The sequence below is a fragment of the Rutidosis leptorrhynchoides genome, chromosome 9 (assembly GCF_046630445.1).
Source record: "Rutidosis leptorrhynchoides isolate AG116_Rl617_1_P2 chromosome 9, CSIRO_AGI_Rlap_v1, whole genome shotgun sequence".
Classification (NCBI taxonomy): domain Eukaryota; kingdom Viridiplantae; phylum Streptophyta; class Magnoliopsida; order Asterales; family Asteraceae; genus Rutidosis; species Rutidosis leptorrhynchoides.
Window position 1 is genome coordinate 290,631,144 of NC_092341.1, and position 25,715 is coordinate 290,656,858.

The window sequence follows — 25,715 nt, forward strand, 5'->3', positions numbered from 1 at the left end:
CCCTTTTTAAATGCTTTTGCAATATATATTTTTGGGACTGAGAATACGTGCGCTTTTATAAATGTTTGACGAAATAGACACAAGTAATTGAAACTACATTCTATGGTTGAATGATCGAAGCCGAATATGTCCCTTTTTGCTTGGTAGCCTAAGAATTAGTAAACCAGTCTACTAATTGAAGCGAATCCTAAAGATAGATCTATTAGGCCTAACAAACCCCATCCGTTGTTGCGGATGCTTTAGTACTTCAAGTTTTTTATCATGTCCGAAGGATGTCCCAGAATGATGGGGATATTCTTATATGCATCTTGTTAATGTCGGTTACCAGGTGTTCAATCCATATGAATGAATTTTATAGCAGTTAACAGACCTGCACCTTGAAATGAAAATGAAATCTTGTGGTCTATTAAAATAATGGAAATTATTGTTTATGATAAACTAATGAACTCAACAACCTTTTGGTTGACACTTTAAAGCATGTTTATTCTCAGGTATGAAAGAAATCTTTCGCTATGCATTTGCTCATTTTAGAGATATTACTTGGACTCATTCATGACATATTTCAAAAGACGTTGCATTCGAGTCGTTGAGTTCATTAAGATTATTATTAAGTTAATTATAGTGGGATATATTATGAAATGGTTTGCATGCCATCAACTTTCGATGTAATGAAAGTTTGTCTTTTTAAAAACGAATGCAATGTTTGTAAAATGTATCATATAGAGGTCAAGTACCTCACGATGTAACCAAATGTAATGTATTCGTCCAGATGGATTAGGACGGGTCACTACAGGTGGTATCAGAGCAGTGGTCTTAGCGAACCAGGTCTTGCATTAGTGTGTCTAACTGATAGATATTAAGATGCATTAATGAGTCTGGACTTCGACCGTGTCTGCATGTCAAAAGTTTTGCTTATCATCCTTAGAAAATTACCTGCTTATCATTCTTAGTCTAGACACGTCTTACTGCATTGATTGCATGAATAGTGTATAGACAAAATTCATATCTTAGCATATCTGCTTATTCATATCTTAGCGTATATGTTACTGTAAACTTTGCCTGAAATATTCCGTAAATTTCTCCGTAATCTACGAAATCTTTTGTTCTAAATATATGGGTATTCTATGAAATTAGAATATCATCTGAATCCCAAAATCATTCCATATCGAAAATCCTTTAGCTGATAGTGTAAGACGGATCATGTACCAAATTCGAATTCATATAATTCCGAAGGTGATTCTGAAGACTCTGAAAGTAGTGTGACCGAAGTACCCCAACTCTACACTTCTTTCTGGAGGAGATGGAGATGGGTGCGAGACATACTCACTCGCTGAACAAAATGAAGAGGGGGAACCCTACCGCGAACCAAATTTACCTCCCGACATCGGAGAAATTGACGCGCTCACCTGTCAACCAATTCACAATACCGTTTTCACACTCTTTGCCCGAATATTCCGCCTCGAAGAACGCATTCATAGAATTATGTTAGTGATCTAGCCTCTACTCATGACTACTAATCAAGTAGGATTAGTGGATGAAGTTAGAGAGCTTCGTGCTAGGTTTAAAGAAAGAGTGGAGTTTCTAAAGAGTACAGTACGCACTTTGGAAGATAGACTTACATCTACATCAACAGTACCAGAACCACCAATAACATCTACATCGTAAGTCTCAATATCACAAACACCAGCAGCATCACCAAGCATTAGCAGTACCGTCATCATTACCAGCATCAGCAAGCACCTATAATATCACAAGCTCCGTCAGTTCCATAATCACCACAGATATCATCACAAATCAACAACAAGTATGTCATAACAACGAGTTATGAAGTATTAACTCATTCCCACTGAAGGATTTATATGTATATCTTATATATATAAATTTTGAAACCATAATAAATCTTTTCGTACTAAGCTATTACATGTGAATCTTAACTACTCGGTTAATTCATATTACTAATATGCTATGATGTACATCCTTGGTCAGCGACTTAACCATCATTAACTACAATCTCCGTTTCAATTTAATGAATTCCATTTCCTAATAAATCAAGTGTATTATTCAAATATATGTTTGATTTTTACACCTTCATCATCGATGTACTCGAAACTTTTCAAACAACATCATTCGTACCCTGCGAAATTCACAAAAATTCTATGAACCAAACATCATACATCAACAAATAACAAAGTATTGATTCATAATTTCAATTACATTGAAGAAATACTCCGTAAAAGTTATGTAATTTCTAAAGTTTAGGGATTATTCAATTCCAGTTTCAACCGTAAATCAAATGAGTTTAATTTAATATTAACTCATTAAATCTATGCTACATCTGAAGAAAATATACACATATATATTTTCCTAAAGATTGTAATAAAATTCTTTCGTACAAAATATTAATTGTAATTTTTTTTTAACGGGTAGGTAATACCCGAGAGATATATAAATTCACAATTAATATGTTACATACTTCGATTCCGATTTAACAAATCATCCACTATACACCCTACTTTCACAACTATATACATTTGTTTATAGAAATCAAAACAACCATACTCATTCAAACCCAGTTACATATTCTGATTTTGATATCGCCAAATTCAATTCAAGATATAATCCGGTATCATCACTCTTAGATTTCTACATCTTTCAAAGCTATACTTTGACTTCAAAAACTGTGCTAGAACATTATAGATATATTAACGATTACAATCTGTGTTCAAACCCTCCAAAATTTCTGAAGACACTTCAAACAATGAACAATCGAGATGATGATCCAACCACATGTTACCCACAGTTATACACCTGAAAAACTCTCGAAACCAAAGTCATAGTTTAACACGTATCCGTGTCAGACTCTTTGGCATTTATTAGCTAAAATAACTTTTCAATTCCTCTCCAAAGTAGTCAGTTTTGTCACAGCTCCAGCAAGTTAACTTCGAATTTTCAGTCAGACTAGTCTTATTATAATCTCGATAGATACGTTGCCCTTTCGCCATCGTTACTGGGGAACCTTTCATATTCCACCACCTTAGCAATAAACTTACCAACAACTTCACTGATCTTTGACTTTCCAAAAAATAATTATATTTATCGAAACCCCATCATTTACTCATCCGCAGCTGTAACAAGGATTTTCATGCCAATTACTGGGAATCAGCAATCAGTATTTTGAAATCTCGCAGCATGTCTACGCCAACAGTTATATGTGTACATATAACGTCTATCTCCTAGACTTACATACTTTGAATGTGAAGTTTCTGAAAAACACCCTAAACTGCTAACTGATTCTCGAAATTTTGAAAGAAAAAAAATGCTGAAGAAGCAGCAAAAATTGTAAACGACCTTAACGGTAACAAGTTTGATGATAAAGAATAGTGTATTGGTAAAGCTAAAAAAAAGAAGGTTTAGAACTGGAAAACGGATTGAGCAAAGTATGAAAGAGGCTGTGGACAAATCACAAAAGACTGAATCTACCTTCAAAGAATCCAAATGATTCAGTATCTGCTGAAGTCATTAACGAATACCTTGCTCCTGACTCTAAACCCTTGCGGACAATATTCTTCATCATCCTCTGATATTAGAAATTCTAAGATATCATCGTATCTTTCATTATAAATATTCTCCATATTTCTAAAGATATTTCCATAATTATTTTATCTGAAATTATTTACCTCTTCGCGCTATCTGCATTACATCATAAAAGAAATTATTTTAATTTCTAAATTCTGAAACCTTCAAGTTTAAAATAAGAATGTTTTTGAAGTAGTGTTGGGAACTGAAGCATGAGTTAGTTTAATATAATGACACTTGATCAACGTGATTATATTACAGTAAGTCATGCTGAGTTTCTAAATAGAACGTGATGATTCACAGATCATAACGTAGTCATGTGCCATGTACACGACTCTTGTATTCTATTTAATCTATAAAAATATCAAGAAAATATTTTTCTTGATGATTCGGTCTTTTCCAAGGTATTCTGGTAAATTGACAAATCAAGATCGTGCCTTTACAATTTCCTTTCTAGAATATTAGCCATGTTCATCCGAAACTCCATAACTACGAATTCTAGACCATTACTTGATGTGCTTAATAGATAGAAGAGAAAACAGAGCATGAAGATCCAAGATAGAAATTGGAGTATAAATCGCAGTAAATAGAAGAGAGCATTAACTGTAGATGACAATGATTATAGAAGACAGAAGCAGGGACTTTGAAATATTAGGGAAGATATAAAACTCAACAACAAACCAAAAATTACAAACCGTATATATCGATGCATATAGCAATATAAAGACACGGGAGAAATAAAAACACTATAAAACCAAGAGTATAGTAGAAGTAAATAGATTCTTCCGGCGATAAACGAAAAAGGAGAATGACAGATATGAAAGTGAGGAGTATATCAAGAATCAGAACTGGATGAAGCATATTGAAGAATACTTTAAAATATGAGTTGAGAAGGTGTGAGTTGAGAAGGTGTGATTTGTAAGAAAACGAAAGAGGTGGATTTATAGTGAAATATCCGACAGAGAAATCAAGATGGATTATCACATTATTTCGAAGAGGATCATAATTTCTTTGATCGCCGAAAAATCAAATCCAATATAGATTACAAAGATTTTCTTTAATTCGGAGATCAATTGTGATGACGCCAAAAGATATGACGAATCACTATAATCTTATTTCATTCATTTACGATAATTTCCCTCATACGCTTCGAGTAATCGAATTATTTTATCCATACTTCTTAAACATGATACAACTTTATAATCGTCATAATAACATGCTCATTGTTAGCCATGACGACCTCTATCAAATTTCGGGGATGAAATTTCTTTAACGGGTAGGTACTGTGACGACCCAGAAATTTCCGATCAAATTTAAACTTTAACTTTAATTTTATATGATTTAATGTTTCCGACACGATAAGCAAAGTCTGTAATGTTGAAATCTCAAAAATTTTGAACTGTGTTCATGTATTCATTTACCCTTTGACTGTTCTCCACGATTCACAAATAACTATTTGTAAATAGATATGTACATATTTAAATATATACATATATATTAATTTGAAATGTTATATGATTCAATTTTTAGAATTTACTATAGAAAATAAAATAAAATATGATATTATAATTATTATTATTTAAAACATAACTATATATAAATAAAATATATTAAAAATAAATATTAAATGATTGTAATAGTCGTTGGACGTTTCGATTATTATTTAGAGAAGTTTAATTCGAACTTATATGATTTTAGAATAAACGGTGATTCGAAAATGAGTAATATAAAATTTAGGCTTACTAAATATGTATTTAGGATCTAGTTATTAAATTGTAACACTTTTTGTATTTTACCCAGAATCAAGAGGGACAGTTGATGTAATTTTTATTTAATAAATTAATGGTCGAATTTTATACCATAATGACTGAAATAAATAAAGGAATTTAATTTAAAAATTTGGGATTTTTTTAAAAGACTTTTATCCGCCCCTAATTATCAACGGGGTACGTTATACTATCCCTAATATAACAGTCGATAGAAAGAAAACAAAAGGGAGGGATGGCTTATTTTGCTTTGACACGTTTAAATGTTAGATTCCAATTGTCCAAGTATATGAACTGGATCTCAAATTGTGTGTTCACAAGATTATTAGTAGACTAAATAAATTGTTTAACAACTGTCCCCATCAAAATAGATATTTATATCTATTCCCTGTATTGCTTTCCATATAAAAGTTCAAACACTTACAACTAACATTCACGGGTATATAAAAATTTCAAAGGTGGCAGACATACTTTTATTTATTTCATTTTCTTGTTCATGCATCGTATAAGAGATATACTATATATCTTTGTTTTTCCCTTTTTTCAAACAACAGTCACTTTATTGCTACAGAATTCGTTCTAATGATTTATGTATACTTATATGCACATAAGTAATCACCACTCAAGAACAACCATAAGCTATTATATTTGGTTTTCATTTTCGGGTTACACCGCCACTAAAATCACAACCCATATCACCACTATACACCTAATCATACAATGATCATCATTTTCAATTTAATAGTTGCTTTTTCTTTTCTTCTTTCTGATTGTCGACTTAAACAAACCTCAAGATGGGGCACGGCTACAAGTCACCACCCAAACACCCAATGATCATCACCTTATCTTTCTTTTTCATCATCGAGCTAGCATTTAAACCGCCCAAGAACTCACAAAAACTTCACCACCTTCTACCAATGAACAACCGAGAACTACCATTGGCTAACCATCAAACTACCACTATGACCGCCATAACAGCCACCACCGAGAACTACTACGACCTGTTAGTTTATGTTACAGCTACTGCTACCGTACGTTTATTTTTCTTTGCTTCTAGTTAGTTTCATTTTGGCTGTTCAAAGCAAGATCACAAAACGAACCCCGTTTTAATTATCTTGCTGTTAGTCTTTTCTCGACTGCTATTCGTGTAGTATACCTACTCGATGTGAGTCTTTCTATTTTCATTACTTCTGTCCGAACACCACACAAACAAATACCAACCCAAACGAAACCACTTATTATCTGTTTCAATCAAACCTCAACCGCCACCATATTCAACCATCACCACATACTCGAATTTGTTTTCTGTTTAATCTTCATCAACCAACCAAAACGTCATTAATTTTTCTTCTTCTCCTTTCTTTTTGCTGAATGGTTTTGCTACTGCTTCATTTACTTTTCGGTGTTAGACAATGAAGATGATAGATAATTCATAATTTTATGAACAATGATGATGATGAAAAGTATCCGTATAGCAGCCTACTCGCTGCCACTTCCTGTCTCCTGTTTCCTTTTCGTTTAAATAGCCATATAACAAAGAAGGATGATGACAAGATAATACGTGATGTGATGGAATGATACAGATAAAAGAATAAGGATCTAATTCTGCTAGTGCGTGTTATTTTAATGCTTTTTTGGCCGACATCCACTAGCCTACCTTCCCCACTTGTGATTAAATTTTGATGTTTAAAGTTCTATTAATCCATTTATTTATTTTATTGGTTACGTGGTTATATATTGTGGGGCCGTTCAATTATTAATATATCAAAGAGAATCGAATCCTTATATTGTTTAGCAATTGGGTCGAGAAACATATTAGTAGTGGGCCGTAAATTGAGTAGGCCTGTTGGGTCGTAGTACTATTGTTTTATGGGTCGAGAGCCTGTTTTGGTTTTTAGATTGGGCTAAATAGGATACTGATATTGATGATAATTAAAAACTAGGAACAATGATACATAAAATGATAGATTTTATGATGATAAGATTAGGAAACGAAAATGGTAATCACGATTAGGATAACATATTGATGATGAATCATGTTAAACGATAATGGTGGAGAAAATAACATGGGTGACGAGATCGATGCCATAATGGTGATGAGGCGATAACAAGAGGGTAATGATAATATTAAGGTGATGATATAATTATGATGATAAATATATACAATGGTGATGAAATAAGATGATTATGATCATAATGATGTTACAAGTATAAGGATCGATGATGATGTTTTATGATGATTTCGTAATGATCAAGATGGTCATGAATGGTTGACAATGTTCTGTGACGATGATGATGGATGATATGTATAAATGGTGTTGGTAAAGTCGATGGGGTTTTGTGTTGAATAAGGCAAAAAATACATACGAGTCATATATGATTAAGATATAATTCAGGAAAAACATAATTGGATCCATGGTTAGGGGTGTTTGTGGTTAAACACGAGGTCTTGAGTTCGAGCCTGGTTTCGGGCATTCTTTTTGGAAAGACTTTTAAAGGTAGTTTTATTAGTTTTATAGTTATTATTAGTTTTACTAGTTTTATTATTATTATTATTATCATTATTAGTAAAAATATTTTTTTATAGATATTATAGTTATTATTATTATTATTACTATTATTAAAAGAACCATTGTTTTTGAAATTATCATTTTTATTAAAATTTACATTTTTACTTTCATTAAAATTATTAGTATTATCAAAAGTATTATTTATTAAAATTTTAAATATTTAAAACTACCTTTTTATTTAAAATTTCATTATCATTATTATTATTATATTATTATAACAAATAACTATTTTTTTATAAAAATATACTTATACTATAATTATATTAATATTACCTATAATTATATATTAAAAATATTAACATTTCTATCATATATATATATATATATATATATATATATATATATATATATATATATATATATATATATATATATATATATATATATATATATATATAAAATAGATACACTTATACTATAATTATATTAAAATTACCTATAATTATATATTAAAAATATTAACATTTCTATCATATATATATATATATATATATATATATATATATATATATATATATATATATATATATATATATATATATATATACAAAATAGATACATATATAGCATAAGATATAAAATATAAATAAAATATATATTAGAATTTAGTACAAATTATATATAAACTACAACACTAAATATATAAATACTATATAATTAATAGATGGAATTATTTGAATTTCATTATATGTTTTAATATATATAACTGATATAGGTTCGTGAATTCGAGGCCAACCCTGCATTGTTCAGTTTCGTCATATGTATTTTTACTACAAAATACAGTATTGTGAGTTTCATTTGCTCCCTTTTTAAATGCTTTTATAATATATATTTTTGGGACTGAGAATACATGCGCTTTTATAAATGTTTGACGAAATAGACAAAAGTAATTGAAACTACATTCTATGGTTGAATGATCGAAGCCGAATATGCCCCTTTTTGCTTGGTAGCCTAAGAATTAGTAAACCAGTCCACTAATTGACGCGAATCCTAAAGATAGATCTATTGGGCCTAACAAACCCCATCCGTTGTTGCGGATGCTTTAGTACTTCGAGGTTTTTTCTCATGTCCGAAGGATGTCCCGGAATGATGGGGATATTCTTATATGCATCTTGTTAATGTCGGTTACCAGGTGTTCAATCCATATGAATGAATTTTATAGCAGTGAACAGACCTGTACCTTGAAACAAAAATGAAATCTTATGGTCTATTAAAATAATGGAAATGATTGTTTATGATAAACTAATGAACTCACCAACCTTTTGGTTGACACTTTAAAGCATGTTTATTCTCAGGTATGAAAGAAATCTTCCGCTGTGCATTTGCTCATTTTAGAGATATTACTTGGAGTCATTCATGACATATTTCAAAAGACGTTGCATTCGAGTCGTTGAGTTCATCAAGATTATTATTAGGTCAATTATAGTGGGATATATTATGAAATGGTATGCATGCCGTCAACTTTCGATGTAATGAAAGTTTGTCTTTTTAAAAACGAATGCAATGTTTGTAAAATGTATCATATAAAGGTCAAGTACCTCGCGATGTAACCAAATGTAATGTATTCGTCCAGATGGATTAGGACGGGTCACTACACTTAATCCATAACGTGTAATTGTCTCTTTTAATAACTGGCAACAACGCTCATATTGGTACGATGCTTGGCATGTGAGTACTTCAAGGAAATTAAGGTTATATTCGATAATGGCAGCTTCTTTTTGGTTGCTTTGGAGACATCGTAACGGAGTTATCTACCCGGAATCGGCTTTGAGAAAGGGAAAATTATTTGATCTTTCACGTTTGTATTCTTTTTCATGGTTGTATCATAGGGGTAAAAAAGATGTTGGTTGGAACAATCGACTAATAAAGCCATTGTAATTTGTTTTCTTTTTGTCCTCTAGTTTTTTCCTGAAGGCTTTTAATAAAATATGACGCCGTTGAAAAAAAAAAGGAAAAAAAACGTGTAATTGTCTCTTAGTTTCAAGTAGTAATCCCTTTTATTGGATGTAATGGGCTTTTTGTTTCGTGTTGGGCTCCTTATTTTGTTTTCTGAGGCTTGACATCCTTGAATGACAAATAACAATTTTTACTCTTGCTTTAAATATATTGTGCTCGTTGACATTTTTTAAAGAGTGATTGATGCAATTATTTTAGGATGTTCATTTTCTACATACTTTCGACACTTCAATTACATTAACATGTTGACATGGCAACCTATAAATCTACAAATATGCATTACAAAAGTAAACAATAAGTTATACTCATTTTCAATCTTATCTTCTAATCCTATAAACACTGCACAATATGACTGACAGAATTAATAAATCGTATAGTCTAACAACATATGCTACAATATAAGCCCAAGAGTCCATCCTTTTCTAAAACCAATTGGTGATAAAGGGACTTCCCCTTAGACTTATATGCACACATTTGTTTTGTCCCATGGTCGATGTGAGATAACTTCCCAACACGCCCCCTCACATCGAGGCGTGGAACGTGTAGTGACCCGGGAATTTTCGACCAAATTTAAACTTTAATCTTTATATGTTTCCGACACGATAAGCAAAGTTTGTTATGTTGAATCTCAAGAATTGTAAACTGTGTTTATACATTCATTTAAACCTCGACCGAGTTTCGACGATTCACGAACCATTATATGAACGAATATGATTATATATGATTATTAAATTTTACAAGTTAAAATATAGATATTATAGTAATATTATTATTACTTTCATTAATATCAATATTAGTTATATTATTATAAATAATATGTGGATATGAAATTTAGTACATTTAATTTGTTATCTTTACTAATATTATTATTATTACTTTCATGGTTATTATTATTATGAATAACTAAAAACTATCCTTTTATTTAAAATTATTAATTACTTTTATTATAATTAGAATTATTTTGATATTAGTAATATTATTATTAATTCTATTCTTATTATTATTAGTATTTTATTTATATAGTTATCAATTAATAATATTAGATAAATAATTATATAGGGAATAAATTAAGTTTCACTTGTGATAAATTTTTGTTCCTGTCTACAAGGTTGTTACATATCCATATCACCAATCGTACAGTCTTAATCCAATCACTATCTATTTTTTTGTTCTTTTATATTTTTATATCCTGATGAATTCATCTCAAGTGGAATCTCTGTCCTTCTTGTCTGAATTGGTTAACCATCGACTTCAATTGGTAATAAAAACAAGATCTCAATTGATAATACAAACAAGATCGATCAAATCACAGTGTCTGTATCAATTATTCGATTCCAATCCTTATTATCATATATAACTATATATGTATATATATGTATACATATAAGGTTATAGAGAAGGGGAATCAAATCTAAAATTAAACGAACTAACCATTTATTCATATCTCAAATCTCCATAATTATCTTCATCATCATTCAATTACTTGTTACTACCACTTATACTTCACTTCTGTCTCTGTTAATCAAAGACACCCGAAACCAAAAACACCACCAGGTACAATCACTATAAACACTACTTTAATGCTTAATGTTTTCTGCTTCCTTTATTCATCTTGTTAACCGAACACAAACCATAATTCATCATTTATCATTTCTTTTCTTGCTTCAGTGTAAAGTTGCCTGCTATTTGTTTCTGTTTTGAACCCATGAACGAACCAAACATGATCACCCATAAATCACATCGTTCTATCTCTTTCTTTCTTCCTCTTTGATCAAACCCATTTGTATCACACCAACCCATTATGATTATACTGCATATTGAACCGTCACATCTCCACTTTGTCTCCCTCTCTCTCATTGAATCTCAAGCGACACACATTCCTGCACCTTGTTATGTTCGGTCCGAGACTCCACACCACCACCACAAATCGTGATCATAATTGCAACCATTACCACCGTGACCACTTCCCAATCTCTTCCTCTCTCTTATGTTTGTAGAATCGCCTTGAAGACTCCATTGTTGTAGCTGCCATTTTATTTCTGTTCAGTTTATATTCTCCATCAAAAACCACCATGAAAGCCATTAAAACCGAAGGCCAAACATCACCATCCAACCACTGCAACTGCTGCTGCAGTGTTTCTGTTGTGATTCGCTGTTACATCAGCCGTTTAAATTTTTTTATTTACGATAGTGATAAGGACGATGATGATGAAGATAATACATAAAATCATAAACGCGAAGGTGATGCCTTAATGTGAAGATGAACACGATGGGAATGATATTGTAAGATGATGATGTCGATGGATGATGGCAAGGATGATGATTATAAATGATGATGAGGAAACGTGTTGCAGCTGAGATATTGATTTAATGGACTTTTAACCATTTAAAAAAAACTGAAGTGGAAAGGTAATAACAATTGAATGATAAGCTTTTAGTGGGGTTAGTGTGATAAGATGAAAAATAAAACGAATCCTAAGTGTTAACACCTTTCCAGAACTTTAATTTAATAAAGTAAATTAAAGTGAATCCTAAGTCGATTAGTGTATTGGGAATGAAGAAGAAACAGAAAGAATAAGGGATAAAAAAATAAGGAGTATCATATCATACAGATAAACAGAAGAGGAGCAGTGGTTTGGGAGTGTGTGTATTTCAGAGAGGTCTCAGGTTCGATTCTAAGTCAGGACAGTCATAAATTTCTTTTTATTCGACTGGGCAGCTGTTGGGCTGAAAGCTGCTGTTGGGTCGAACGCTGCTGTTGGACCGAAAGCTGTTGTTGGGCTGAGTGGAATGATGAAGAAAAATGGAAACTGTATAGTAACGGGTAATATATATTAGAGTGTGATATCATGACAGAAAACAGAATTGGTGGCATGGTTAGAAGTCTTAGTGCTTTAGCGTGAGGTCTCGGGTTCGAGCCCTGGCTGAGACATATTTGTTATCTTTTTAAAAGGTAGTATTACTATTATTATTATTATTGTTGTTGTTTTTATGTTAAATTACTTATTATTATTATTAAGACTAATAACATGATTATTATTATTAAAATTATTATCATTAATATAAATTATATTAATATCATCCTTAAATATGATTAAAATAAGTATTAGTACTATCATTATCAATATTATCATTATTAGAAATATAAATATTATCATGATTGTTAAAATTGTTATTATTAGTAAAATTCTTATCAACGCTATTATTATTATATTTATCATTATTATTATTATCGTTATTTTTCGTTTTATTAACATTATTATTAATATTTTGAATATAGCTACAAATTTTATTATAGAAATGATTAAGTTACAAATTAACAAAAGTCACTGATATTATCATTACTATCATTACTATATTGTATTATAATAACAAGCAAATATTTTTATATATAAGTAACTATGGTTAATACATGTAACATAACTATATTAATACTTTTACTAAGTAAGTATCCACAGTATATAAAATAGATATATTTAACTAAATTATAAATGAAACCTATAAATTATTAAATTTGACAATTATATCACTAATAATAATATCTAAATTTGTTCGATTAAAATTACGTGTGTTAATATATATATATATACAAATGATATAGGTTCGTGAATCCGAGGTCAACCTTGCATCGTTTAGTTGTTCAATGTCGTTATATGTATTTTTACTACAAAATACATTACGGTGAGTTTCATTTGCCTTTTTACCCTTTATATTTTTGGTCTGAGAATACATGCGCAATTTTTATAAATGTTTTACGAAATAGACACAAGTGATCGAAACTACATTCTATGGTTGGATTATTAAATCGAGTATGCCCCTTTTTAGTCTGGTAATCTAAGAATTAGGGAACAGACACCCTAATTGACGCGAATCCTAAAGATAGATCTATCGGGCCAAACAAGCCCCATCCAAAGTACCGGATGTTTTAGTACTTCGAAATTTATATCATGTCCGAAGGAGGATCCCGGAATGATGGGGATATTCTTATATGCATATTGTGAATGTCGGTTACCAGGTGTTCAATCCATATGAATGATATTTTTGTCTCTATGCATGGGACGTATGTTTATGAGAAATGGAAATATGAAATCTTGTGGTCTATTAAAATTATAAAATGAATATTTATGATAAACTAATGAACTTACCAACCTTTTGGTTGACACTTTTAAGCATGTTTATTCTCAGGTGTGAAAGAAACCTTTCGCTGTGCATATGCTCACTTACATGGAGTCGTTTATGGCATATAGAAGTCAGATCATCGCTCTGGAATCAAAGGTTGAAGACTTCGTCCGGATGGATTAGGACGGGTCTTCACAGTTGGTATCAGAGCAGTGGTCTTAGCGAACCAGGTTTGCATTAGTGTGTCTAACTGATAAGTCGTTAGGATGTATTAGTGAGTCTGGACTCCGACCGTGTCTGCATGTTAAAAGTTTTGCTTATCATCTAGTGTCGAAAATTTCCTGCTTATCATTCTTAGGGAATCATTTGCTTATCATTCTTAATCTAGACATATCTTACTGCCTGGATTGCATGAATAGTGTATAGACAAAATTCATATCTTAGCGTATCTGACAATTCATATCTTAGCGTATCTGTTGTTGTAGACCTTGCCTGATATCTCTCGTAAATTTCTCCTTAATTTAAGGGATCCTGGTACTATATATATATCTATGCAAATTATGCATTGAGAATACCATCCAACTATCAATTGCTATCACTAAACTCTTCATACCAAAAATCTTTCCTGTGATCGCGTAAGATGGCCTCTACAAATCGACCAAGTTCCTCTGACTCCGAAGACAGCGCGATAGGAGCACACCAACCAATCAACTACCGTGATTACTGGAGAAAATGGGGGTGGGTTCGCGACATACTCACCCTATGGAGAAGGGAAGAAGGTACTCCATATCATGAACCGAATTTACCACCTAACCTTGGAGTACTCGACCCGCTCACCGGCGAACCTGTTCGCAACACCGTTTATACCCTTTTTGCCAGAATTTTTCGTCTTGAGACTACCATTAACGAAACTAGAGAAGATATCCGATCTCTACCTCACACTGATAACCAACCAGGGTTAGTAGAAGAAGTTAAAGAACTCCGAGCTCGAGTGTTAACTTTAGAGAGCACGGTACACAATTTGCAAGCACCAGCCGTACCACCAACACCAGTAACATCACCAACTTTAGCACTAATAGCATTAGTACCACCAACAACAACATCCGCATCACCAGCTTCGACATCTCATTCTGTACCTCGAGTATAATCATCGTTCTACGTATGGTTCTATCTATGTTATTTTTGTTCGACATGGCGGTTATGTAATCTCTAATGTTTTAGAGATTATATATTCTTGTTCTAACGGTAAATCAAATGAGATTAATACTATATTGATTCAATAAATCTATAATTACATCTGAAGAAAATATATATTTAAGTATGTTTTCATAAAGATTGTAATTAAAAATTCTGTTGTACAAACTGTTAATGGTGAAAATATTTTAACGAGTAGGTAATACCGGAGGAATATTTAGGTTTCACATTAATAAACTACGCTGTACATTCTTCGAATCTGATTCAATAGTCATTTACTATGCTACTTGCAACCACAGCTATACGAATCCGTTCATCACAGAATAACCATTTTCATACAATTTCATATTCGGATTTTGTCCTATCAGAATCCAACAAGTGGCATAATGAAGAAAATATTAGACAAAATAAAATTTGTTAGAAACAAACAAATTAACTATGAGAAATTTTATTAAGAATCCACGCTAACTGTTCCTAGCTAATTGTTTCTAGCTAACTGATTACATTTTATATTATCGCAATTTACATTCTCGCAATATTATTTATCGTCATTTAATTTTTGTTATTTACTTTACGCATTTAAATTATTGTCATTTAATTTCTGTTATTTATTTTACGCACTTTAAATATCAGGACACGTATACAAGGTTTTGACATATCATATCGATGCATCTATATATATTATTTGGAATCACCATAGACACTCTATATGCAGTAATGATCGAGTTCTCTATACAGGGTTGAGGTTGATTCTACAATAATATATATTATTTGAGTTGTGATCTAGTCTGAGACATATACGGGTCACGACACGTATTAATTAATTTGAATATTATAAAATAAACTATATATGAATTATTGGAATGTTAACTGTGGACTATAGACTGAGGACTAATAACATTGGATAATTAAAATGAATTAAAATATTAATTATAATATATGAAACTAAACAATTCTTCAAGTTTGCCACTTGATTTCATCTTAAACCTCATTTGTATCTTGACGATTACAATCTGCGTTCAAACCTGTCATGATTCTTGAAAACACCTCAATCGGGAGGATGAACCAACCACAACTACAGCTACGGAAGAAAAGATTGATACATATAGTTATGTACCAGAAAAACTCTAGAAACCAGAGTCATAGTTTAACACGTATCCGCGTTAAATCTTTTGGCATTTATTAGCAAAAATAACTTTGCGATTCCTTTTCAAATTTGCCAATTTTGTCACAGCTCCAGCAAATCAACTTCAATTTTTCATTCGAATAAGCCTTATTATAACCTTGATATATAAGTTGCCTTTCGTCATCGTTACCGGAGAACTTTTTATATTCCACCATATTACCATCAGCGTTTAATCATCTAAAAACACAATTCTCTGAAAACACCTCAGAAAGATAATCGACGATTTAGATATGATAGCATTAAATGCAGAGGAAACAGTAAAATCGTAGATGGCCTAAACGGCCACGAGTTTGATAACAAAATAATGGAGTGTTGGGAACGCTCGATAGAAAAATTGGTACTGAAAAATGGAATGAGCTAACCATGAAGGAGACCAAGGACAAATACAAGGACCAAACCCTATATTCAAAGGATTCAGGTAATTCTGGATCCGTTGAAATCTTTAGAGAATATCTTGCTCCGAAGTCATGTTAAAATCTTGCGGAAAAATCTTTCTCCATCAACCATCGAACTTAGAAATTCCAAAAATATCATCATCAACATCTTCGATATTTCTGAGGATATTTTCATAAATATTCTCGTCCGAGATTATATACCTCTTCGTGCTTCCTGTGTATCATTATATTGGAAACATTCAATAGAAAATTTAGTACCGAAAAGCAGATTATGCGAAACTAGGAAGAAAGCCGTGGATAAATCACAAAGAATAAGTTTGACTTCAAAGAATCCAAATGATTCAATGTCTGCTAAAGTCTTTAATGAATATCTTGCTCCTTACTCTAAACCCTTGCAGACAATAGTTTCTATCATCCTCTGATATTAGATATTCAAAGATATTATCTTATCTTTTATTATAAATATCCTCCATATTTCTGAAGATATTTTCATAACTATACTTATCTAAAATCATTAATCTATTCATGTTATCAGTGTTACATCATATAGAAACTGTTAGTTTCTATATTCTGTAAACTTTCGAGCTTAAAATATGAATGTTATTGAAGTAATGTTGGGAACTGATGCATGAGTTAGTATAATATAATGACACTTGATCAATGTGATTATATTACAGTAAGTCATGCTGAGTTTCTAATGGGACGCGATGATTCACAGATTATAACTTCATCATGTGCCATGTTACATAACTCTTTCATGGTGCTTAACTCCTGAACATATCAAGAAAATATATTCTTGATAGTTCTATTCTCAGTGATTTAGATAATTTGACAAAACAAATCGTGCTACTACCTTTCCTTTCTACCTTGTATATAATGATAATTCGAAACTCCATACCTATGAATTCTGGACCGCTACTTGCGAAAAGTAAACAAAAGCATGAAGCTCCGAAATAGAAAAGGGGTATAAATAGCAGCAAATAAGAGAGGGCATTAACTATGGATGACAATGATTATAGGAGACAGAAGCAGGGACATTACAATAAAAGGGAAGACATAAAACTCAACAACAACCCAGAAGTTACAAACCGTGGATATTAGTACGTATAGTAATATAAAGACACGGGAGGATTATAAATATAATAATCCCTAGAGCATAATAGAAATAAACAGATTCTTCAGGTGGGAGTTGGAAAAGAAGAACGATCATTACGATAGTTAGAATAAGAACAAGGATCAGAACAGGGTTAAGCATTTTCATAAATCTTTTGAATTTGGGAATTGAGTATAAAAGTGGTGAAAACAAATGGAACGGAAAAGGTAAACTTATAAAGGAAATATCAGACGTAGTAATCGGGGCAGAACATCGTATTTAATTAAAGAGATCTTAATTTCCGTAAATCCCGAAGAATCAGATCTTATAGATCTTCAAGATTTTCTTTTAAATCCCTTGAATTCCGGAATTCAAACTTGATTACGTCAAAAGTTAAAAACAAATCTTTGCTTCTCATTTCATTCTTTTGTGAATAGCTTCATTCGTACTCTTCGAATAATCGAATTGTTTTATCCACAAAACTCAATGATGATAAAACTCTATTTATCAATTCGTATTCGTCATGAAAACAATTTTATTATTAACCATGACCACCTCACTCAAATTTCGGGACGAAATTTCTTTAACGGGTAGGTACTGTAGTGACCCGGGAATTTCCGACCAAATTTAAACTTTAATCTTTATATGTTTCCGACACGATAAGCAAAGTTTGTTATGTTGAATCTCAAGAATTGTAAACTGTGTTTATACATTCATTTAAACCTCGACCGAGTTTCGACGATTCACGAACCATTATATGAACGAATATGATTATATATGATTATTAAATTTTACAAGTTAAAATATAGATATTATAGTAATATTATTATTACTTTCATTAATATCAATATTAGTTATATTATTATAAATAATATGTGGATATGAAATTTAGTACATTTAATTTGTTATCTTTACTAATATTATTATTATTACTTTCATGGTTATTATTATTATGAATAACTAAAAACTATCCTTTTATTTAAAATTATTAATTACTTTTATTATAATTAGAATTACTTTGATATTAGTAATATTATTATTAATTCTATTCTTATTATTATTAGTATTTTATTTATATAGTTATCAATTAATAATATTAGATAAATAATTATATAGGGAATAAATTAATTTTCACTTGTGATAAATTTTTGTTCCTGTCTACAAGGTTGTTACATATCCATATCACCAATCGTACAGTCTTAATCCAATCACTATCTATTTTTTTGTTCTTTTATATTTTTATATCCTGATGAATTCATCTCAAGTGGAATCTCTGTCCTTCTTGTCTGAATTGATTAACCATCGACTTCAATTGGTAATAAAAACAAGATCTCAATTGATAATACAAACAAGATCGATCAAATCACAGTGTCTGTATCAATTATTCGATTCCAATCCTTATTATCATATATAACTATATATGTATATATATGTATACATATAAGGTTATAGATAAGGGGAATCAAATCCAAAATTAAACGAACTAACCATTTATTCATCTCTCCAATCTCCATAATTATCTTCATCATCATTCAATTACTTGTTACTACCACTTATACTTCACTTCTGTCTCTGTTAATCAAAGACACCCGAAACCAAAAACACCACCAGGTACAATCACTATAAACACTACTTTAATTCTTAATGTTTTCTGCTTCCTTTATTCATCTTGTTAACCGAACACAAACCATAATTCATCATTTATCATTTCTTTTCTTGCTTCAGTGTAAAGTTGCCTGCTATTTGTTTCTGTTTTGAACCCATGAACGAACCAAACATGATCACCCATAAATCACATCGTTCTATCTCTTTCTTTCTTCCTCTTTGATCAAACCCATTTGTATCACACCAACCCATTATGATTATACCGCATATTGAACCGTCACATCTCCACTTTGTCTCCCTCTCTCTCATTGAATCTCAAGCGACACACATTCCTGCACCTTGTTATATTCGGTCCGAGACTCCACACCACCACCACACATCGTGATCATAATTGCAACCATTACCATCGTGACCACTTCCCAATCTCTTCCTCTCTCTTATGTTTGTAGAATCGCCTTGAAGACTCCATTGTAGTAGCTGCCATTTTATTTCTGTTCAGTTTATATTCTCCATCAAAAACCACCATGAAAGCCATTAAAACCGAAGGCCAAACATCACCATCCAACCACTGCAACTGCTGCTGCAGTGTTTCTGTTGTGATTCATTGTTACATCAGCCGTTTAAATTTTTTTATTTACGATAGTGATAAGGACGATGATGATGAAGATAATACATAAAATCATAAACGCGAAGGTGATGCCTTAATGTGAAGATGAATACGATGGGAATGATATTGTAAGATGATGATGTCGATGGATGATGGCAAGGATGATGATTATAAATTTGATGATGAGGAGACGTGTTGCAGCTGAGATATTGATGTAATGGACTTTTAACCATTTAAAAAAAAACTGAAGTGGAAAGGTAATAATCAATTGAATGATAAGCTTTTAGTGGGGTTAGTGTGATAAGATGAAAAATAAAACGAATCCTAAGTGTTAACACCTTTCTCGAACTTTAATTTAATAAAGTAAATTAAAGTGAATCCTAAGTCGATTAGTGTATTGGGAATGAAGAAGAAACAGAAAGAATAAGGGATAAAAAAATAAGGAGTATCATATCATACAGATAAACAGAAGAGGAGCAGTGGTTTGGGAGTGTGTGTATTTCAGAGAGGTCTCAGGTTCGATTCTAAGTCAGGACAGTCATAAATTTCTTTTTATTCGACTGGGCTGCTGTTGGGTCGAAAGCTGCTGTTGGGTCGAACGCTGCTGTTGGACCGAAAGCTGCTGTTGGGCTGAGTGAAATGATGAAGAAAAAGGGAAACTGTATAGTAACGGGTAATATATATTAGAGTGTGATATCATGACAGAAAACAGAATTGGTGGCATGGTTAGAGGTCTTAGTGCTTTAGCGTGAGGTCTCGGGTTTGAGCCCTGGCTGAGACATATTTGTTATCTTTTTAAAAGGTAGTATTACTATTATTATTATTATTATTGTTGTTGTTTTTATGTTAAATTACTTATTATTATTATTAAGACTAATAACATGATTATTATTATTAAAATTATTATCATTAATATAAATTATATTAATATCATCCTTAATATGATTAAAATAAGTATTAGTACTATCATTATCAATATTATCATTATTAGAAATATAAATATTATCATGATTGTTAAAATTGTTATTATTAGTAAAATTCTTATCAACGCTATTATTATTATATTTATCATTATTATTATTATCGTTATTTTTCGTTTTATTAACATTATTATTAATATTTTGAATATAGCTACAAATTTTATTATAGAAATGATTAAGTTACAAATTAACAAAAGTCACTAATATTATCATTACTATCATTACTATATTGTATTATAATAACAAGCAAATATTTTTATATATAAGTAACTACGGTTAATACATGTAACATAACTATATTAATACTTTTACTAAGTAAGTATCCACAGTATATAAAATAGATATATTTAACTAAATTATAAATGAAACCTATAAATTATTAAATATGACAATTATATCACTAATAATAATATCTAAATTTGTTCGATTAAAATTACGTGTGTTAATATATATATACAAATGATATAGATTCGTGAATCCGAGGTCAACCTTGCATCGTTTAGTTGTTCAATGTCGTTATATGTATTTTTACTACAAAATACATTACGGTGAGTTTCATTTGCCTTTTTACCCTTTATATTTTTGGGCTGAGAATACATGCGCAATTTTTATAAATGTTTTACGAAATAGACACAAGTGATCGAAACTACATTCTATGGTTGGATTATTAAATCGAGTATGCCCCTTTTTAGTCTGGTAATCTAAGAATTATGGAACAGACACCCTAATTGACGCGAATCCTAAAGATAGATCTATCGGGCCAAACAAGCCCCATCCAAAGTACCGGATGTTTTAGTACTTCGAAATTTATATCATGTCCGAAGGAGGATCCCGGAATGATGGGGATATTCTTATATGCATATTGTGAATGTCGGTTACCAGGTGTTCAATCCATATGAATGATATTTTTGTCTCTATGCATGGGACGTATGTTTATGAGAAATGGAAATATGAAATTTTGTGGTCTATTAAAATTATGAAATGAATATTTATGATAAACTAATGAACTTACCAACCTTTTGGTTGACACTTTTAAGCATGTTTATTCTCAGGTGTGAAAGAAACCTTCCGCTGTGCATATGCTCACTTACATGGAGTCGTTTATGGCATATAGAAGTCAGATCATCGCTCTGGAATCAAATATTGAAGACTTCGTCCGGATGGATTAGGACGGGTCTTCACAGAACGGTTGTATAGATGGCGGCGCGACAACGGCCTGACTCGATCTCTTTGTAGCGACGACGGCACACACATGGGGGCCTGACTCGGACTCGCTTTGTAAAACCGCTTACCTGAGCTCTGATACCATGACAGAATTAATAAATCGTATAGTCCAACAACATATGCTACAATATAATCCCAAGAGTCCATCCTTTTCTAAAACCAATTGGTGATAGAGGGACTTCCCCTTAGACTTATATGCATACATTTGTTTTGTCTCATGGTCGATGTGGGATAACTTCCCAACAATGACCATTTGTTTGACCCATTTAAAACAAACAAACAATATATTTTTTTGCTACTGTATAGGATATGCACCACGTTACTTTCAATCAAAAGACAGTATATGAACAACTTAAATTTCACTATAGGTTATCCACGGTAAACCGGACCGGATATTAAAATCATGAAGTCCTTGAACACTCCCATCTGGCACTCAACATAAATCTAGTCATGGCTGCATATTTATGTTCGATCATATACGTATATTAAAGTACTCATTTTTTTAAGTAACTTGAATAAAAAAATGTCACCGTCTTAAACGAATAGTTGATTTATACTAATGACTTTTACTTTAGCACTTGTATTCTTAGGAAAAATTAACGAAAAATCTAATCATCGCAAGATAGTCTATTGGTTCACGCTCTGAGTTCTTTGCAAGAGATTTTGAATTTGAATCTTGCATAGGAAAAGTCAGGGAGTAATTCTGCTGGGCTACGTGCATTAGAATATAACGTCGGATTACTCGCTCGAAAAACCTTGCACTTTTTTTATTCTTTTCAAAACCTAGATTAGTGAAAGTTGCCAAAAATTGACAGGAAGTTACGCTACGTAGATTTAACAAAAAAAATAGATTATGTAAAATGAAAGTTGATTTGTATTGTTTCCTCAAACATTGAAATATTTATACTGTTTAAGTCGCTTTCTCACCCCGTGAGGTATCCGTTTTAAGTAACATGAACCCTCCTGGTCCAACGCCATAATCATCCGTTCGAGATTTGAATATTTGACCAAACATTTAATATTTCCAAACTTTTTTTTTTAGTTCATAAAAATATACTAGTAGATAGTATTATTATTTTTATGGCGAAATAAAGAAAATTTTATAACTAGAAGCTTTCATCTAAAAATGAAAGCAGTCGAGAGCAAACAAATACAAACTAAACGACTAGGCTCGAAACTAAAAACAACACTAACAAAGATTGCGAGCGCCCGCTAAATTTATTAGGGTTAAAGTCAAAAATAGGCTACAAACTTACACAAATGTACCGATGTCGCCCACAAACTCATTTTCGTCCTACTGTCGCCTACAAACTTTCAAAAAGTGTACCAATGTAAACAAAAACTTTCAAAAAGTGTACCAATGTAAACAAAAATGACTTGTTACCGGCTAAACTGGTTAAAATCAACACGTATCGTTCGTGGATTGGATCTTAATTCTTAAAAAAAAAAAATTATCAGGTCAAAATTAGTATGTAATAGGTCAAAACAATAAAATATTGATATTAGCACATTTTTTGAAAGTGTGTAGGCGACAGTAGCACGGAAATGAGTTTGTGGGCAACATCGGTACATTTGTGTAAGTTTGTAGCCTATTTTTGGCTTTAACCCTATTTATTACAATTTATCCTCATTAATGACTCTCAAACATTTATATCTTAAATAAATTCAACCAAAAATCCTCCATTTTATCCCCAGTTTTTTAAAATATTTGCTTTCTTTCTCTTTCACTAATACATAAAAAGGTACATGGTATCCTTTTTCTTCTTCACCTCGTTGCCCTAAATTTCTTCAGCCACCACCATCTCAACTTGATCCATCAATTGCCAGTTTGCAACCCTTACGTTGCTCTCCTTACCGACCACCGGGGGTACAGCTTTGTCGTTATTCTATGTAAATAAAGTTCAACCGCCTTACCTTTTTTCAGGCGGCGTGCAAGTCCAATCTTCTTCTCCGTTCACATTTTCGGCAACCAGACAAAAATTTCGTGTCATATTGCACGGGATCTGCGACTTAGGTGTGTATATGAGGTTGTCTCCTTGGTCCTTCCGTCCAGATCGAAAGTTTTATGTTAGCTCCGCCCAGTGGCAGTACTTAAGGTATCTCAAAGGTGGTGTCCGCCCACCCTGAATTTTACGGAACAATAAAAAAAAATTACTAAAAAATAAGGTTTTTTTAGTGTTCGTCCATGCTGACTATGAAAGAATTAAAAAAAATTTACACTCGCCCCACCTGTATCCTAGTTCAAGTTCCGCCGCTGGCTCCGCCGCGTTTCGACTGTTGTACCTCACATTTGTCTTCTTTCTTCTTGGTGGTTGTAGGCGACGAGTTCCCATGGAACTCTACACCCATCTTGGTCAGGGTCCAGATTTTTGGAGGTAAGGTACGACTTGTTTGTTAGTAATGTGTTTGTTTTTTAGAAAAAGGTTGATGTGGTGTTTGGAATAGTAAAACCAAACTTAACTGGCCAATGCGAACCCGCCTCACAGCATCCAAGCCATGAGTAGGGATGGCAATGGTCACCCGATCCAGTGGATATCCACCCGATTCACCCGCTTCGTGATGGATATGGATGAACTTAAATGGATATGGATACGGATATGGATGAACCTAAATGGATATGGATATGGATGTGGATGAAAAGTTTCATCCATGGATATATCCATCACCACCCGAAATACAAATACAAATACATAAATATAGATATATGCTTACATATTTACTATTGCAAGTTCATTTACCGTTATATTACATTTTGATTTTACAACGAAATAATTATTATATATCACAATAAAACACGCATATCTAATAAAATAAAGTTACAAATTTCATATTTAATTTTTCATAATCCATGTTTTATAGTAAATTTAACAAATTTTGTTATGTCATCGACAAAGATTACACATTCTTATAAATAGATTTTAATTATGTCATGGTATAGTTATTTTTTCTATACTATGTTTGCTTATTTTAATCGCATATTAGAGAATATTAATTATAACAATTTTTTAATATCCATTGGATATCCATTAACCCGCTTAATCCATTGGATATGGATATGGATGGATGACCTGAAACTAAATGGATATGGATATGGATATGGATGAACAAAAACTAAATGGATATGGATATGGATACGGCATCATCCGATCCATATCCGATCCATTACCATCCCTAGCCGTGAGCCACGCCTTATCTTATTGATGTATAGATAATTTATTGCATGCTTGATTGGGAGTAATGGATTATAAGGAATGCTATTGATTGGTTATTTTCAATGAGAATCCTCGTTGCCTATGGTTAATGGTCATTCCTCAATCTCACCAAAATGGAGGGAATGCTCTCTCGATTGAAATATTCTCCATTCTTTCACTTTTTTCTCTATCACTACCATACAACATGAACGAGTTTTTTATTTTTATAATTTATTTTTATTTTTATTTTCTT